The sequence below is a fragment of the Schistocerca nitens genome, chromosome 1 (assembly GCF_023898315.1).
Source record: "Schistocerca nitens isolate TAMUIC-IGC-003100 chromosome 1, iqSchNite1.1, whole genome shotgun sequence".
Taxonomy (NCBI): Eukaryota; Metazoa; Arthropoda; class Insecta; order Orthoptera; family Acrididae; genus Schistocerca; species Schistocerca nitens.
In genome coordinates, this window is record NC_064614.1 from 107,243,356 (window position 1) to 107,262,939 (window position 19,584).

Sequence of the window (19,584 nt, forward strand, 5' to 3'; positions counted from 1 at the left end):
CGCAACACGCACGAAGTATCAAGAGAAGTAATACAGGGGCAGAGATGAGAACTTGCTATTCCTCTCTGTTCGAATAACGAACGATTATACGCCCGACTTTTTGTTATTCAGTTATTTGAAGTCTATGACTTGTAGATCGATGTAATTGGTACCTACTTCGCCTCCGGTTTTCATTCAGAAGCAGGATGAAGGCAATGTATTCGTCTTCTTTGCATGCAGCAGAAGCTACAGCCATCTTAGCGGAAGTATTTCGTCATCCGTGTTATACGACGCTTTCAGTCAGAAATCTGATGAGACTCGCTTTACTACTTGCAGCCCACGTCCTGAAAAACAGATCTAGTCTGTGGAAATACACATGTCAAAGCTGGTGTCTCGGCAGACTGGCAGTAAGTAAACAGCCACTGGCGATATTTAGAAATAATAAACCGCCCCGCATATGCTTTTAAAAAAATCGACCCAGTAGTAGCGGAAGCGTGCCTAAGATAATTTTAGAGCTTTTGCTCTCAGAAAATTCTTCTTTCTGTGTTCACTACATTAGCGTCTTGTTACGAAACTTCCAGGGAGATTTAAATTGTCTTGTGGAACGCACAACTTCGTCTGTTGGCGAGACTATTTATTAGTATCTTTCACCTGCTTTCGAAATTAATTTCATCCTTTTCTGGAAACAACTTATTAACTTGAGTTAACCCAGAAACGTGCGGTCCCCTCATTTACGGAAAACCATAAAGCCCGACAAATTAGTTAAGACTGAAACTACGTCCCGTATAACACAGTGGTCACCACAGGGTCATTAATCTGACGACAGGCATCTTTAAAACAGCCTCGTATCCATGGGCGTATATAGATGTCGAAAAAAGTGTGGGGTGGGAGGGGGGGGGGGAGATAAGAAATCTGCCATTTTGTTGTGTAGCTGAGTTAGTGAATTTGGCTAAGAACTAAATTTTACGTGAGATAAACGAAACTTAACACATTCTAAATTAATGATAGTTGTCTCAAATTATATTCTTAAAATGTGCCAAATTCTGAAAAAGCGACCCTATGCCGGCTAGGGAAAAGAAAGAAGACGAGCCACAAACCACATCTTCTAGATGGATTACTATGATATACCGGGTGATCAAAAAGTCAGTATAAATTTGAAAACTGAATAAATCACGGAATACTGTAGATAGAGAGGTACAAATTGACACACATGCTTGGAATGACATGGGGTTTTATTAGAACCAAAAAAATACAAAAATTTAAAAAATGTCCGACAGATGGCGCTTCATCTGACCAGAATAACAATAATTAGCATAACAAAGTAAGACAAAGTAAAGATGATGTTCTCTACAGGTATTTGCTCAATACGTCCACCATCATTCCTGAACAATAGCTGTAATCGATGAATAATGTTGTGAACAGCACTGTAAAGCACGTCCAGAGTTATGGTGAGGCATTGGCGTCGGATGTTGTCTTCTGCATCCCGAGAGATGCCGGTCGATCACGATACACTTGCGACTTGAGGTATCCCCAAAGCCAATAATCGCACGGACTGAGGTCTGGGGACCTGGGAGGCCAAGCATGACGAAAGTGGCGGTTGATCACATGATCATCACCAAACGACGCGCGTAAGAGATCTTTCACGCGTCTGTCGGACATTTTGTGAACTTTGTTTTTCTTTTTGGTTCTAATAAAACCCCATGTCATTCCAAGCATGTGTGTCAATTTTTACCTTTCTATGTACATTATTCCGTGGTTTATTAAGTTTTCAAATTTATACTGACTTTTTGATCATCCAGTGTTATGGTACACATCAAGCCATTAGCACATAATAGGTACATCCTTCTGTATTATTATGTATGATTATGGATCTCACCCTTTTTAAATTAATTACCTGGAATTATGTTCTCATATGATCAAATGTAGCAGGTATCCCACAGAATGATACTGAAAAATAAAAACTTGATTTTGAAGAAAGTCGTAACCAAAATAATCTTGAACTAATCCATAATGCTAAAGAGTAGTAAAATGAAAGTGAATGAGCAGGGGATAAGCGTAAACAAATCCTGATAAAACTTTATTGTAGATAATTGGTTTCTTTAAAACTAAGTTACCATCTTCAGATCTGCAATGAAATTATAAGAAGTGGTACAAACTGTTATACAAATAATGCAATATTAACCCATAGAAGAACCAAATGACTAGATATCTTCACAAAGGTTATTACAAACACCCAGTGTCAGCTACACACAAAATATTTCCGATGAATGTCCTTTGCCTTTCCACCTATAGTACAGCTATCCGTATCGTTGAGGCTACCAATCTACCCCATCACGAAAAGGGACATGTAGACATGTACGGCAGTGAACCAGGGGCGATAAGCAGTTCAGACAAGATGGGAATAGAAGCTTTTGAAATGTGGTGTTACACTAAAAGAGAATGCTGAGGATTAGATGGATCCTCTAACAAATACTGAGGTACTGAATCGAGATGCGGAAAAAAATTCATGGCACATATTGACAAAAAGAAATGATCGGCTGGTAGGGCACATCTTTAGGCATTTTAGAACCATCAATTTGGTAATCGAGGGAAGTGGTGGTGGTGGTGGTGGTAAAGGGGATAAATATACTGTAGAGGGAGATAAGCGTTGATTATACACTCCTGGAAATTGAAATAAGAACACCGTGAATTCATTGTCCCAGGAAGGGGAAACTTTATTGACACATTCCTGGGGTCAGATACATCACATGATCACACTGACAGAACCACAGGCACATAGACACAGGCAACAGAGCATGCACAATGTCGGCACTAGTACAGTGTATATCCACCTTTCGCAGCAATGCAGGCTGCTATTCTCCCATGGAGACGATCGTAGAGATGCTGGATGTAGTCCTGTGGAACGGCTTGCCATGCCATTTCCACCTGGCGCCTCAGTTGGACCAGCGTTCGTGCTGGACGTGCAGACCGCGTGAGACGACGCTTCATCCAGTCCCAAACATGCTCAATGGGGGACAGATCCGGAGATCTTGCTGGCCAGGGTAGTTGACTTACACCTTCTAGAGCACGTTGGGTGGCACGGGATACATGCGGACGTGCATTGTCCTGTTGGAACAGCAAGTTCCCTTGCCGGTCTAGGAATGGTAGAACGATGGGTTCGATGACGGTTTGGATGTACCGAGCACTATTCAGTGTCCCCTCGACGATCACCAGTGGTGTACGGCCAGTGTAGGAGATCGCTCCCCACACCATGATGCCGGGTGTTGGCCCTGTGTGCCTCGGTCGTATGCAGTCCTGATTGTGGCGCTCACCTGCACGGCGCCAAACACGCATACGACCATCATTGGCACCAAGGCAGAAGCGACTCTCATCGCTGAAGACGACACGTCTCCATTCGTCCCTCCATTCACGCCTGTCGCGACACCACTGGAGGCGGGCTGCACGATGTTGGGGCGTGAGCGGAAGACGGCCTAACGGTGTGTGGGACCGTAGCCCAGCTTCATGGAGACGGTTGCGAATGGTCCTCGCCGATACCCCAGGAGCAACAGTGTCCCTAATTTGCTGGGAAGTGGCGGTGCGGTCCCCTACGGCACTGCGTAGGATCCTACGGTCTTGGCGTGCATCCGTGCGTCGCTGCGGTCCGGTCCCAGGTCGACGGGCACGTGCACCTTCCGCCGACCACTGGCGACAACATCGATGTACTGTGGAGACCTCACGCCCCACGTGTTGAGCAATTCGGCGGTACGTCCACCCGGCCTCCCGCATGCCCACTATACGCCCTCGCTCAAAGTCCGTCAACTGCACATACGGTTCACGTCCACGCTGTCGCGGCATGCTACCAGTGTTAAAGACTGCGATGGAGCTCCGTATGCCACGGCAAACTGGCTGACACTGACGGCGGCGGTGCACAAATGCTGCGCAGCTAGCGCCATTCGACGGCCAACACCGCGGTTCCTGGTGTGTCCGCTGTGCCGTGCGTGTGATCATTGCTTGTACAGCCCTCTCGCAGTGTCCGGAGCAAGTATGGTGGGTCTGACACACCGGTGTCAATGTGTTCTTTTTTCCATTTCCAGGAGTGTAGTTATCAGATTTAAATGGATGATTAACTTTTCATCCTGCACCATGTAAGAAGGATTATACACTGGAAGTATGAATTACAAAACGCCTTCAGTCATAACTTCTCGTGTTATATTAACTCCACGATGCATTTTTGACCGTGTGGGTCCATCTTCAGGTATAATTTGTCTTAATACATGCTTCAGTTCTTCTCTTGAATGGTGTGAAATGCTTATTCCTCTCACGAAAAGTTTAATGTTAGGTTATGAATTTCGTAAGTCAAACGCGGAAAATAAGTGCGAAATGTTGGAAAAGAAGAACAGTGTAAACTTACCACATAATCCAAGAAAAGCTTCTGGGCGACTCCTGGCGTTTTAATGTTTGAGCCCCAGCAAAAATCCTTTTCTCCATCATTTTCATACGGCTACCCCGCGCGGCTGCGCATTATGGTTTGGTTTAGCGTCTAAGCCCACTTTCATTTAGATGGGTTCGTCAGTAAGCAAAATTGGCGCATTTGGGGGACTGAGATCCGCATTTCGCGATCGAGAAGTCTCTTCACCCTCAACGGGTGACTGTGTGGTGTGCAATGTCCAGTCACGAAATAATTGGTGCGATATTCCTTAGCGGCCGGCCGTTGTGGCCGAGCGGTTCTAGGCGCTTCGGTCTGGAACTGCGAGACCGCTACGGTCACAGGTTCGAATCCTGCCCCGGGCATGGATGTGTGCGATGTCCTTAGGTTAGTTACGTTTAAGCAGTTATAAATTCTAGGACACTGATGACCTCAGATATTAAGTCCCATAGTGCTCAGAGCCATTTGAACCATTCTGAACCAGTCCTCCCTCGGGCATTGGTGTGAGTGTTGTCCTTTGCGTTAAGTTAGTTCAAGTAGTGTGTACGTCTAGCGACCGATGACCTTAGCAGTTTGGTCCCTTAGGAATTCACACACATTTGAACACTTTTTTATATTCCTTAATTGCACGGTGACTACCGAACGGTACGTGAAGTTTTGAAGAGGATTTCGTCCCTACAATCCACACTGACCCTGATTTTAACAAGATGTGGTTCATGCAAGACGGAGCTCGACCCTATCGACGCAGGAGAGTGATGTCCTGGAGGAGCACTCTGGGGACCGATTCTGGCTCTGGGGCACCCAGTAGCCACTGGCATGGCCTCGATTGGTCTCCATATTCTCCGTGTTTGAACACATGCGACTCCTGAATAAAATGGTGTCGGGTTTCCAACCGCGTCAATCGCTTAAAACTACATGAGCTTTCGGCCAAGCACTCCTTGGCCATTGTCAAGTATACGACTGCCAGTGGGCGGTTGGTGCGCCCTTATATACGCTAGCTGCCGCCTGTGACGTCACTGGTGCCCGTGACATTGCCATATATGGGCATGTTTTGAGTCGGCGTTCGATGTGCCCTCTTCAACCGCGCGATCGCTGGATCCCACGCAGCGCTGAGCTGCAAGCCACCGTCTCTGTTCAGAGTGTTTGCGGTAATTTTTATTTCAATAGCTTCCTTTATTAAACTGTCCCAAAAGCTGTTAGTGCGAGCCACGACAGAGGTATCGTCAAATTTTATGCGGTGACCGTTTTCTAACACATGCTCAGCTAACGCAGATTTCTCTGGATAGCGTAGGCGATAATACCTCTCATGTTACCGAGCGAGGTGGCGCAGTGGTTAGACACTGGACTCGCATTCAGGAGGACGACGGTTCAATCCCGCGTCCGGCAATCCTGATTTAGGTTTTCCGTGATTTCCCTAAATCGCTCCAGGCAAATGCCGGGATGGTTCCTTTCAAAGGGCACGGCCGACTTCCTTCCCCGTCCTTCCCTAATCCGATGAGACCGATGACCTCGCTGTCTGGTCTCCTTCCCCGAAACAACCAACCAACCAACCAACCAACCAACCTCTCATGTTTTTCCCTACGTTGTTTCACAGTGCGCATTGTTTGTCCGATGTACTTCTGGCCACACTCACAAGGTATTTCATAGACTCCAGGTGTTCTGAGACCTACTGCGTCTTTAACTGGTCTCAGTAACTGACGGATTTTCGTTGGAGGCCTGAAGATGGATCTGATCTTGTGTGTTTTCAACAGGCCGCTTATCTTGCCCGACACAGAGCCACAGAATGGCAGCAAAGCAAGTTTCTTTTCCTGCTCTTCGTCGGTGGTCTTTTTACCGCAAACACTCTGAACAGAGACGGTGGCTTGCAGCTCAGTGCTGCGTGGGATCCAGCGATCGCCCGGTTGAAGAGGGCACATCGAACGCCGACTCAAAACATGCCCATATATGGCAATGTCACGGGCACCAGTGACGTCACAGCTGGCAGCTAGTGTATATAAGGGCGCACCAACAGCCCACTGGCAGTCATAACACTTGACAATGGACAGGGAGTGCTTGGCCGAAAGCTCGTGTAGTTTTAAGCTATTGACGCGGTTGGAAACTCGAGAACATTTTATTCAATATTATCGCCGCGAGACTCTGCATTCATACATGCGACTCCTGTTTGTGGGGCTATATTAAAGACAAGATGTACAGCAATAATCCCAAAACCATTGCTGAGCTGAAAACAGCCATTCAGGAAGGAGATCAGCGACAGCATCGATGTTCCGACACTTCGGCGGTTCATGCAGAATTCGCTATTCGTCTGCACCACATCATCGCCAATGATGGCAGGCATATCGAACATGTCATAACGTAAATCCTAATATCTGTAGTGACGTTTCCATGTTGTATGTACACTCCTGGAAATTGAAATAAGAGCACCGTGAATTCATTGTCCCAGGAAGGGGAAACTTTATTGACACATTCCTGGGGTCAGATACATCACATGATCACACTGACAGAACCACAGGCACATAGACACAGGCAACAGAGCATGCACAATGTCGGCACTAGTACAGTGTATATCCACCTTTCGCAGCAATGCAGGCTGCTATTCTCCCATGGAGACGATCGTAGAGATGCTGGATGTATTCCTGTGGAACGGCTTGCCATGCCATTTCCACCTGGCGCCTCAGTTGGACCAGCGTTCGTGCTGGACGTGCAGACCGCGTGAGACGACGCTTCATCCAGTCCCAAAAATGCTCAATGGGGGACAGATCCGGAGATCTTGCTGGCCAGGGTAGTTGACTTACACCTTCTAGGGCACGTTGGGTGGCACGGAATACATGCGGACGTGCATTGTCCTGTTGGAACAGCAAGTTCCCTTGCCGGTCTAGGAATGGTAGAACGATGGGTTCGATGACGGTTTGGATGTACCGTGTCCCCTCGACGATCACCAGTGGTGTACGGCCAGTGTAGGAGATCGCTCCCCACACCATGATACCGGGTGTTGGCCCTGTGTGCCTCGGTCGTATGCAGTCCTGATTGTGGCGCTCACCTGCACGGCGCCAAACACGCATACGACCATCATTGGCACCAAGGCAGAAGCGACTCTCATCGCTGAAGACGACACGTCTCCATTCGTCCCTCCATTCACGCCTGTCGCGACACCACTGGAGGCGGGCTGCACGATGTTGGGGCGTGAGCGGAAGACGGCCTAACGGTGTGTGGGACCGTAGCCCAGCTTCATGGAGACGGTTGCGAATGGTCCTCGCCGATACCCCAGGAGCAACAGTGTCCCTAATTTGCTGGGAAGTGGCGGTGCGGTCCCCTACGGCACTGCGTAGGATCCTACGGTCTTGGCGTGCATCCGTGCGTCGCTGCGGTCCGGTCCCAGGTCGACGGGCACTTGCACCTTCCGCCGACCACTGGCGACAACATCGATGTACTGTGGAGACCTCACGCCCCACGTGTTGAGCAATTCGGCGGTACGTCCACCCGGCCTCCCGCATGCCCACTATACGCCCTCGCTCAAAGTCCGTCAACTGCACATACGGTTCACGTCCACGCTGTCGCGGCATGCTACCAGTGTTAAAGACTGCGATGGAGCTCCGTATGCCACGGCAAACTGGCTGACACTGACGGCGGCGGTGCACAAATGCTGCGCAGCTAGCGCCATTCGACGGCCAACACCGCGGTTCCTGGTGTGTCCGCTGTGCCGTGCGTGTGATCATTGCTTGTACAGCCCTCTCGCAGTGTCCGGAGCAAGTATGGTGGGTCTGACACACCGGTGGCAATGTGTTCTTTTTTCCATTTGGAGTGTAATTTATATTTTTTCCGTATAGTTCAATAACTGTAACCCTGTACGCACTGTATATTAATGGTCTTTCCCTATGGCTTACTCTTTTTTGTCAGACCCTGGAGCACTATTTAACGATGTCGGACGCTTTTTTTTAGGCCTCCAAATCCGATGAACGTGTCCTGATTTTTCTGTAGTTGTACTTCCATCACCAGTCGCAACGTCAGAGCTGCCTCTCTGGTGCTTTACTCTTCCGAAAGCCAAACTGTTATCTAATGCTATTCATTACAAGGGTCGATTCCGCATCAGTATTACAGATATTTTCCTCGGCTAATTTCATTTTGCCCTCCCTGTAATCCCCTAAGTTGGCAATTATACTCATGCTAAAAGCAGCCAAAGCTGAACGTTTTGTTTGCAGTACAAGTTTTGAATAACACACGTACGACATTAGCTGTGGGCAATGTCTTTTGAATGCGACTCTCCGAGTGTAGGAGTAGGGTCTTAATCTCGGCGCTAGCTGCGCTGTACTGCGACAAATGTCGCGGAAGTGGCGACACGCTAAGGCCACTGACCCGTCCCCCGCTTTCTGCATCTGATCGTCTCTTCCCCTGGCGGCCAGGAGTCGCCCAGAACTGTGCAGAGCGCAGACGGGTCTGCAAGGGCCGGGCAGGTAGTCTGCGGCTCGCCGCCGTCCGCTCCCCGCCGCCCCCGCCGCCACCACTGCCACCGCCGCCGCCAACGCCCTTTCACGCATTAATAGAATTTTAAATGGCGGGAAGCGAGAGAGACAGAGGCGAGGCCACGCTCTCCCTCCACTGCGCATCTGGTCACGCACAAACGCAGCCAAGCGCCCTCAGCTGATTCGGGAGAAGTAGGACGACTCGAATGCCGGACATTTGCCACGCCGGACATTTGCCACACTTGCCCCTTCGCCAGGTAGCTTGAGTAGCGATCCCTCAGGTAAGGGACGCCCTTCCTCGTACTTCTTCTGTCCGCTTTCAAACCGCCGTCTCCACATCTTACTCGATACAACCAATACGTAAGGGACCTTCTTCTTCGACATCTTGGCCAAATACAGAGCTTCTTTTCCGAAATCGGAATATTTATAAATTTTGGGAAACGCAAGCAATACCGACGGTTATGTCAGTATCTAATTGGTTCTGCCAAGTATAAATATAGATCCCTCTGTCTGTACGGTAACTTCCATTCACGCTTACTGATGGCAACAGAAACAGTCCATCGCCATGGGAGCAAAAAGAAAGGAACGATGTAAAGAGAATGCGAATGTACGCTAATCATTTTGATCACTGCATTTGTGCCTACTTTGATGACTACCACTACATGCCCAAAAGACAACAAGGACAGAAGAAATGGGTATGTGAATGTTTGAAAAGAAGAACGACATGTTGTTGTTGTTGTTGTGGTCTTCAGTCCTGAGACTGGTTTGATGCAGCTCTCCATGCTACTCTATCCTGTGCAAGCTTCTTCATCTCCCAGTACCTACTGCAGCCTACATCCTTCTGAATCTGCTTAGTGTATTCATCTCTTGGTCTCCCTCTACGAATTTTACCCTCCACGCTGCCCTCCAATGCTAAATTTGTGATCCCTTGATGCTTCAAAACATGTCCTACCAACCGATCCCTTCTTCTAGTCAAGTTGTGCCACAAACTTCTCTTCTCCCCAATCCTATTCAATACCTCCTCATTAGTTACGTGATCTACCCACCTTATCTTCAGCATTCTTCTGTAGCACCACATTTCTAAAGCTTCTATTCTCTTCTTGTCCAAACTAGTTATCGTCCATGTTTCACTTCCATACATGGCTACATTCCATACAAATACTTTCAGAAACGAGTTCCTGACACTTAAATCTATACCCGATGTTAACAAATTTCTCTTCTTCAGAAACGATTTCCTTGCCATTGCCAGTCTACATTTTATATCCTCTCTACTTCGACCATCATCAGTTATTTTACTCCCTAAATAGCAAAACTCCTTTACTACTTTAAGTGTCTCATTTCCTAATCTAATTCCCTCAGCATCACCCAATTTGACTACATTCCATTATCCTCGTTTTGCTTTTGTTGATGTTCATCTTATATCCTCCTTTCAAGACACTATCCATTCCGTTCAACTGCTCTTCCAAGTCCTGTGCTGTCTCTGACAGAATTACAATGTCATCGGCAAACCTCAAAGTTTTTACTTCTTCTCCATGAATGTTAATACCTACTCCGAATTTTTCTTTTGTTTCCTTTACTGCTTGCTCAATATACAGATTGAATAACATCGGGGAGAGGCTACAACCCTGTCTCACTCCTTTCCCAATCACTGCTTCCCTTTCATGCCCCTCGACTCTTATAACTGCCATCTGGTTTCTGTACAAATTGTAAATAGCCTTTCGCTCCCTGTATTTTACCCCTGCCACCTTCAGAATTTGCAAGAGAGTATTCCAACCAACATTGTCAAAAGCTTCCTCTAAGTCTACAAATTCTAGAAACGTAGGTTTGCCTTTTCTTATTCTTTCTTCTAAGATAAGTCGTAAGGTTAGTATTGCCTCACGTGTTCCAACATTACTACGGAATCCAAACTGATCTTCCCCGAGGTCCGCTTCTACCAGTTTTTCCATTCGTCTGTAAAGAATTCGCGTTAGTATTTTGCAGCTGTGACTTATTAAACTGATAGTTCGGTAATTTTCACATCTGTCAACACCTGCTTTCTTTGGGATTGGAATTATTATATTCTTCTTGAAGTCTGTGGGTATTTCGCCTGTCTCCTACATCTTGCTCACCAGATGGTAGAGTTTTGTCATGACTGGCTCTCCCAAGGCCATCAGTAGTTCTAATGGAATGTTGTCTACTCCCGGGGCCTTGTTTCGACTCAGGTCTTTCAGTGCTCTGTCAAACTCTTCACGCAGTATCTTATCTCCCATTTCGTCTTCGTCTACATCCTCTTCCATTTCCATAATATTGTCCTCAAGTACATCGCCCTTGTATAAACCCTCTATATACTCCTTCCACCTTTCTGCCTTCCCTTCTTTGCTTAGAACTGGGTTGCCATCTGAGCTCTTGATATTTATACAAGTGGTTCTCTTCTCTCCAAAGGTCTCTTTAATTTTCCTGTAGGCAGTATCTATCTTACCCCTAGTGAGACAAGCCTCTATATCCTTACATTTGTCCTCTAGCCATCCCTGCTTAGCCATTTTGCACTTCCTGTCGATCTCATTTTTGAGACGTTTGTATTCCTTTTTGCCTGCTTCATTCACTGCATTTTTATATTTTCTCCTTTCATCAATTAAATTCAATATTTCTTCTGTTACCCAAGGATTTCTATTAGCCCTCGCCTTTTTACCTACTAAGATCGTCTGCTGCCTTCACTACTTCATCCCTCAGAGCTACCCATTCTTCTTCTACTGTATTTCTTTCCCCCATTCCTGTCAATTGTTCCCTTATGGTCTCCCTGAAACTCTCTACAACCTCTGGTTCTTTTAGTTTATCCAGGTCCCATCTCCTTAAATTCCCACCTTTTTGCAGTTTCTTCAGTTTCAATCTGCAGTTCATAACCAATAGATTGTGGTCAGAATCCACATCTACCCCTGGAAATGTCTTACAATTTAAAACCTGGTTCCTAAATCTCTGTCTTACCATTATATAATCTATCTGATACCTTTTAGTATCTCCAGGATTCTTCCAGGTATACAACCTTCTTTTATGATTCTTGAACCAAGTGTTAGCTATGATTAAGTTACGCTCTGTACAAAATTCTACAAGGCGGCTTCCTCTTTCATTTCTTCCCCCCAATCCATATTCACCTAGTATGTTTCCTTCTCTCCCTTTTCCTACTGACGAATTCCAGTCACCCATGACTATTAAGTTTTCGTCTCCCTTCACTACCTGAATAATTTCTTTTATCTCGTCATACATTTCTTCAATTTCTTCATCATCTGCAGAGCTAGTTGGCATATAAACTTGTACTACTGTAGTAGGCATGGGCTTTGTGTCTATCTTGGCCACAATAATGCGTTCACTATGCTTCTTGTAGTAACTAACCCGCATTCCTATTTTTTTATTCATTATGAAACCTACTCCTGCATTACTCCTATTTGATTTTGTATTTAAAACCCTGTATTCACCTGACCAAAAGTCTTGCTCCTCCTGCCACCGAACTTCACTAATTCCCACTATATCTAACTTTAACCTATCCATTTCCCTTTCTAAATTTTCTAACCTACCTGCCCGATTAAGGGATCTGACATTCCACGCTCCGAACGACATACTCCATATTAATTTACTCTCTAAAATGCGATATCTCTTACTGCGAAACATTAGTTAATAAAGTGTAGCGGGACAATGTTCAAAACATGACTGAAAATACGTTCACTAAATAGAGATAAGAACATCTATGACTGACATATCTAAAGTCGACGTACAATTTTAAAATGTTAGAAATAAAGAAATGAAGTAATACAGACTGCTATGCTTGTAACGTACCTTGTTGTTCCACATTGTTTAGCTCTGGTATTTACAGGATCACAGAGAAAGCATCCTAGGTTTTGGAGGGAAAAGCCGTATTTGTAATGATCTGCACGAACAAGAAACACAACTTCAGGAAAAAAATGTAATGTGTGTTTCAGTTCACAAGCGACATTGAAGCAGATAGTTCCTGTGACTTAGTATGGGCAGAGGTTATATTCGACAACCGGAATAAATTAATAACTGGCTCCTTTTACCGACCCCCGGTCTCAGATGAAACAGTTGCTGAACAGTTCAAAAAAAAACATGAGTCTCATCACAAATAGGTACCCTACTCATAAAATTATAGTTGGCAGTGACTTCAATTTACCTTCCATATGTTGACACCCTATTGTAGATAAAAAACAACTTCCGTATTTGTTCTAAATCCTTCCAAACCATGTAAGTGAAGATCATATGTGGCCTAAGTTCAAAGACATAGTATCAACAGCACTCGAGAGATTCATACCAAATAAATTAATAGGAGACGGAACTGATTCCCCATGGTACACGAAACACGACAGAAAGCTGCTACAGGAGCACCGAAAAAGGCACGTACATTTTAGACGAACGCAGAATCTACAAGATTAGCAAAGTTCTGAGGCTCGAAATTTGGTGCGGATTTCAATGTGAGATGCATTTAATAGTTTGCACAACGAAACTCTCTCTAGACATGTGGCGGAAAATCCAAAGAGATTCTGGTTCTATGTTAAGTAAACCAGCGGAAAGGCTCAGTATGCGATGAGGAGGAGGAGGGGGAGACAAGGGATCCAACCCTTCGGAGCAGGTAAAATCGTGGCAAATGTCCGGCGTGGCAAATGTCCGCACACCGGACGACTCTGCTCTGTTGTCTATACGTTAACCATCGCAGCCTGTTCTTGCTGTTGTGGTCTTCAGTCCGGAGACGGCTTTGAAGCAGCTCGGCACGCTACCCTTTTCTACGTAAGCTTCTTCATCTCCAAACGACTATTGCATCCTATAATCCTTTTTTAATTTCATCCATATTTCGCAGCTTCAAACGTGACTGTATTCAGTACACTGGAGGTATGAATTAAAAAACTCCTTCAGTCAGAGCTTCTCGTATTCTATTAACTACACGATGCATTTCGGACCCTGTGGAGCCATCATCAGCTGTAATTTGTCTTAATACAGCCTTTAGTTCTTCTCTTGAATGAGGTGAAATGCATATTCTTGTCACGAAAAGGTTTAATGTTAGGTTATGAATTTCGTAAGTCAAACGCGGAAAATATGTGCGACATAGTGGAAAAGATGGACAGTGTAAACTTACCACATATACCAAGAGAAGCTTTTTTAACGTTTTAGTACCAGCAAACATTCTGAGGCGTCTTGTCACGGTCCTCGCGGCTGCTCCCGTCGGAGGTTCGAGTCCTCCCTCGGGCATGAGTATCTGCATTGTCCTTAGCGTAAGTTTAAGTTAGATTAAGTAGTGCCTAAGCTTAAGGACCGATGACCTCAGCTGTTTGGTCCCATAAGAACTTACCACGAATTTCCAAATTTCCATACTAATTCTCATCCTGCCCCGTGGCCATCCGTGCAGTTTGAACGTCCTAACGCAAACCCTTCAGAAGTTACGACGATTTTATTTCATACTGTTCAATAATTGTCACCTTGTACAAGAACCAACAGGGAATAATACAAATGGAAGGACTAGAACGAAGTGCTAGAATTAAAGTTACCAAAGAGATATATTCTTCCGACCCGACGGTACAGTCTATACATTGCAGAAGCAATGATGGAAATAAAATGTTCAAAAGTGCGATCAAGATTCAGAGTGAAAGGATATAAAAGACAAGATTCGCTGATGGTATTACTGTCTTAAGTGAAAGTGAAGAACTTCAGAACGTCAGAATGGGATGAATAGTTCTAGTAAAATCATCAGACGATCAATTCCAATTACAAAATGATCTAGAGAGAATTTCTGTCTGGTGCGAAAAGTGGCAATTGGCACTAAACAAAGAAAAGTGCGAGGTCATCCACATGGGTACTCAAAGAAATCCGATAAATTTCGGGTGTACGATAAATCGCACAAATCTACGGGTTGTCAATTCGACTAAATACCTAGGAATTACAATTACGAACAACTTAAATGGGAAAGACCATATGGATAACATTGTGGGGAAGGCGAAACAAAGACTGGGCTTTGTTGGCAGAACACTTAGAAGATGCGACATACGCACTAAAGAGACAGCCCACATTACACTTGTCCGTCTTCTGCTGGATTATTGCTGAGCGGGGTGGGATCCTTACCAGGTAGGATTGACAGAAGTGTAAAAAAGGGGAGCCCGTTTCGTGTTAACGCGCAATTGTGGTGAGAGTGTTACTGATATGATAAGCAAGTTGGGGTGGCAGTTACTGAAACAAAATCCGTTTTCTTTGCGGCTAGATCTATTTACGAAATTTCAATCATCAACTTTCTCTTCCGAATGCGAAAATATTTTGTTGACACCCACCTACGTGGGGAGTAATTATCAACATAATAAAATAAGAGAAATCAGAGCTCGAACGGAAAGAGTTAGATGTTCCTGTTGCCCATGCGCCATTCGTGAGTGGAATGGTAGAGAAGTAATATGAAAATGGTTCGATGAACCCTCTGCCAGACACTTAAGTGTGAATTGCGGAGTAACCATGTAGATGTAGATGTAGATGAATGAGAATCGAAGAAAGAGCAAAGTAATGAGACGTAGCAGAAACGAGATTAAATGGTGATCACGAAAGCAGATTAAGTTAAGGAATCATATCTCATGGACAAGGAAATGACATAAAATGCAGACTCACACAGGGAAAGATGGCATTTGTGCCCAAGAGACGTCTACTAGCATCAAACATCGTCCATGCGGAAGAAATTTCTGAGAACGTGAGTTTGTAGCACTGCACTGTATGGTAGTGAATTATGGACTCTGGGAAAACATGAAGAGATGAAGACCGAAACGTTTGAGATGTGGTGCTATAGGTGGAAGTCGAAAATTAGGTGACCTGATAAGAAATGACGATGTTCTCCACAGAATCGGCGAAGAAAGGAATATAAGCCAAATACTGTCAAGAAGAACGAACAGGATGGTAGAACACGTGTTAAGAAAATGAGTAGATGTTAAAAGTTGTAGAGAAACAGAGAGATTGCAGTACATCCAACAAATAACTGATGAAGTAGGCTTCAAGTGGTACTCCGCGATGCAGAGCTTGGCACACAAGAGGAATTCGTGCGAGCCACACCAAACCATTCACAAGATTGGTGACAAAGAAAAGTGTCCCACTACCGAACTTCGAAAATGGAGGGAACAATCTGCGCTTGCGCATCTCCCACAATTGTGGACCGAGCGCTTTGCTGTGTGGAAAATGTGTGCAGAACTATTTGCGCAAGACTTTAAGACTGGAAGTATTTGGGCGAACTCTCCAGCAAAGTCTGCAATGCAGAACTTAGTAGCAAAATTTTGCAGAACGGGATCTACAGCGAATAAGAACAGCAAATATCCGAAAAGAGGTCGAACACCAGGAAACATTGATCGAGTGAAGGTCAGTCATCTGTGCAAGTTAATTAAGAAATCGTCCTGTCAAACATTATTAAAAAGAACCTGCATCTATGTCTCTACAAATTTACAGTTTTGCGTGAGTTAAAGTGTAAAGACGAACATCCGCGTTTTGAATTCTGCCATTGGTTTCTGACTGAAGTGGAATCAGGGCTTTGAGATATTCTTTTCTTCCGGCCTGGTTCAGTGTGTCAGGATCTCCCGGCCACCTCGATCGCCTGGTTTCTTTTCTTTGCGATTTTTACCTGTGGGGCAAGCTGAAGGGTCAGATGTACTGAAATGATACACTGGAAGAGCTACAGCAGAACCCTGAAAACGGTATTGCTGCTATCCGTCAGACAGAGCTGCTCGTACTTTGATAAGTCGAGCACAGCGCTGCATAGACCTCAACGGTGGCCATTGCGAGCATCTTCTGTGATGTTCATTAACAAGGGTCAATCTCGAGTTAGTCTTATCGTAAATTTCTCGCAACGACGGATGACTTGTCGGAGACCTTGGTTGTAACACTTTGCATTTTGGCTGTTCGGGAAACGTTACACATCTCGAAAATCATGTTGTCGCCGCACAATGGTTTCTTCTTCCAAGGAACGAGGAAGAAATCGATGGATGTCATGTCAAGAGAATGCGGGTAGAGGATGGGTGAGGGGGGAAGGGGGATTGGAAAGGGGCGAGGAAAAATATGATGGCCCAAACAAGCTTGTCTGTGTCCCGTGCGGAATCAACAGGGGTGCTGTCGCGAAGCGGAGACATCCCCTTGGATACCTTCATACCATGCTTTACAGCAACCGCAATCTCGTATGGAGATTTCTGTTCTATGCACCTGTGAGAATTCCCCATTACGAGAATAAGCTGTTAACACAACACCGTAGCAATCTTGAAAAAACTCTTTACACCATCTTGTTCAATGATGGGTCTTCACCTTTCTCGGGGTTGGTGAATCCGCAGGTTTCAACTGCTTGCTTTGCTCATCCATCTTGGGGTTACCCAACACTTCGTCAGAAATGGTTCAAATGGCTCTGAGCACTACGGGACTTAAGATCTGAGGTCATCAGTCCCCTAGAACTTAGAACTACTTAAACCTAACTAACCTAAGGCCGTCACACACATCCATGCTCGAGGTAGGATTCGAACACTTCGTCCATCTTAAAGAAGCCATCTGGATTGGCCTGACAGAGATGGAAAATTTCCGCTGCTGCCTCGAAATGGCGGCATTTTGGATAAGGGAGTGAGCAGTCGTGGAGCACAGCGGGCGGCGCCCTTTGTCAGATTCAAGATCTTGAAAACGTATCAGTGACTTATTTTGACTTTTTCCGATGTCGCCTCGATTGTAATGTGTAGTTCTTTGCGTACCAGGACCTCCACATCTCTCGCGATTGCCGGCCGAAGTGGCCGTGCGGTTAAAGGCGCTGCAGTCTGGAACCGCAAGACCGCTACGGTCGCAGGTTCGAATCCTGCCTCGGGCATGGATGTTTGTGATGTCATTAGGTTAGTTAGGTTTAATTAGTTCTAAGTTCTAGGGGACTAATGACCTCAGCAGTTGAGTCCCATAGTGCTCAGAGCCATTTTCTCTCGCGATTCCTGCTGTTTCCCAGAGAGATGTTCTGCCACTTTGTTCTTCGTCATTCAAACTTGGTTAACGCCACTGGGAGCCTCTGTGTCATACTTCTGTCTCACACGGCCACCAATTCAGCATGGACTGATGCAGCTCTGTCCCCCTTCAAACGCAGCAAACAAACGACTGGACGACATTCTACTCCGTCACTGGACTGTGCTATTTAGTTTTGGCGTGACTGGGGCGTGCTGCGGTACTGTGGCGTTGGGATTTCAGAGTGTACCACGACTGAAAAACTGTACGTGCTAATAAACAAAAAGTTACATAACTTTATTTTTTCGAGGTGATAATTAAATCTTTATGACTACCCCACTATAGGCGATTGAATTACAGCGAACAAGGAATAACATCATGTTCACCGCTGACCGTAGAAAATTATTTATTTCATTTCACTGCTGCAATTTTGGCCTTTGAGCTATTATCAAGTGTTACTGCAAATAATTTTGCTACAGCACGCCACACTTTTAAAATCTCCCGAAATTTATAAGAAGATTTAAAAAGTGTGACGTGTGCTGAAGCAAAGTTTTCTGCAGTATCACTTGATAAGGTCCCAAAGACCGAAATCGCAATAACTAAGCAAAATAAATAATTTTCCTCAGTCATCTCGAACATGATGTATTTCGAATAATTCTGATTGACTGTGAATCCTGACCATCAGAAGTTAATCAAGGAATAATTAATAAGTAGCAGAATCAAGTCAAGGAACTGCATGGGACAAAGAAAATAATAAAGAAGAAGAAGGGAGAACAGTTTGATGTACTGTTTTTGATGACTAGGTCATTAGGGAAGGAGAACAAGCTATGAACGAGTATGGGTCATGACAGGTCGTGGGCTTCTTTAGTAACCATCCCGCTATTCGACTTAACGCCATACGTCGCAGATTGCATCATACGAAAGTGACGCCAATAAATGGAAGGTTAATCTTTTGGGAGCTCCACAGCCGGTAGGTGCAGGTTCTACACAAAGCTACCAACGTCTCCGACACGTTTAGCCGCTTCCTGAGTGCGTCGGATATTCATAGAGCGACTTGTAGCTCGTGCCTTTGTTCACGAGACACGCACGAGAAGTTATCGTCATTGTTTCGATGATTTACAGCCAGATACAGAGGTAAGTACAGTTCTGACAATTATTTGTTTGTTGTATAGTATTTGTGACGTTTGCAGGGGTACAGATACCGATCTCGTGATCACGTATAAAAGTGAAATGTTTTGTGGGAAGTTTATAAGAGAGTCGCATCAGAGACATCACGCGAGTAGGACGCATATGTATGGGAGCAAATCGAGAATTTTGAAGCTCAGGATTAATTTCATGTCGGGGGAGTTGTTATACAATAAACTACTCCTTTAGAATCGGCAGTGGTAAACTCATATAAGCTCGCGACAGACGAATATCTGCAGTTGTAGTGTGAGCGCGCTCAGAACAAGTAAGGATCTGATACTTGAATTTGGAAGTGGAATAAATTAACTGTGTCTTCAAAAATGTTCATAAAGTACATCCTCTTCATTATTATTAGAATATTTTGGAGGGGAATCAATTATAGAACAATGTGGGAGAACAGATAGGGCTTGCGCTGGAGAGTCACTGACAGGATTTTGGTGATCGGTGCATGTACCTTGAGAGTAATTTCGCCCATAAAAAAATTGGCTGCTTATGACTATCCGATGCCTAATTTTGCAAACTGCCGGGCAACAGCAAGTAATAATCAGCCATAAATCATAGCACGGGGGAGAGGGGGGGGGGGGCGTGTCAAGTGACGTA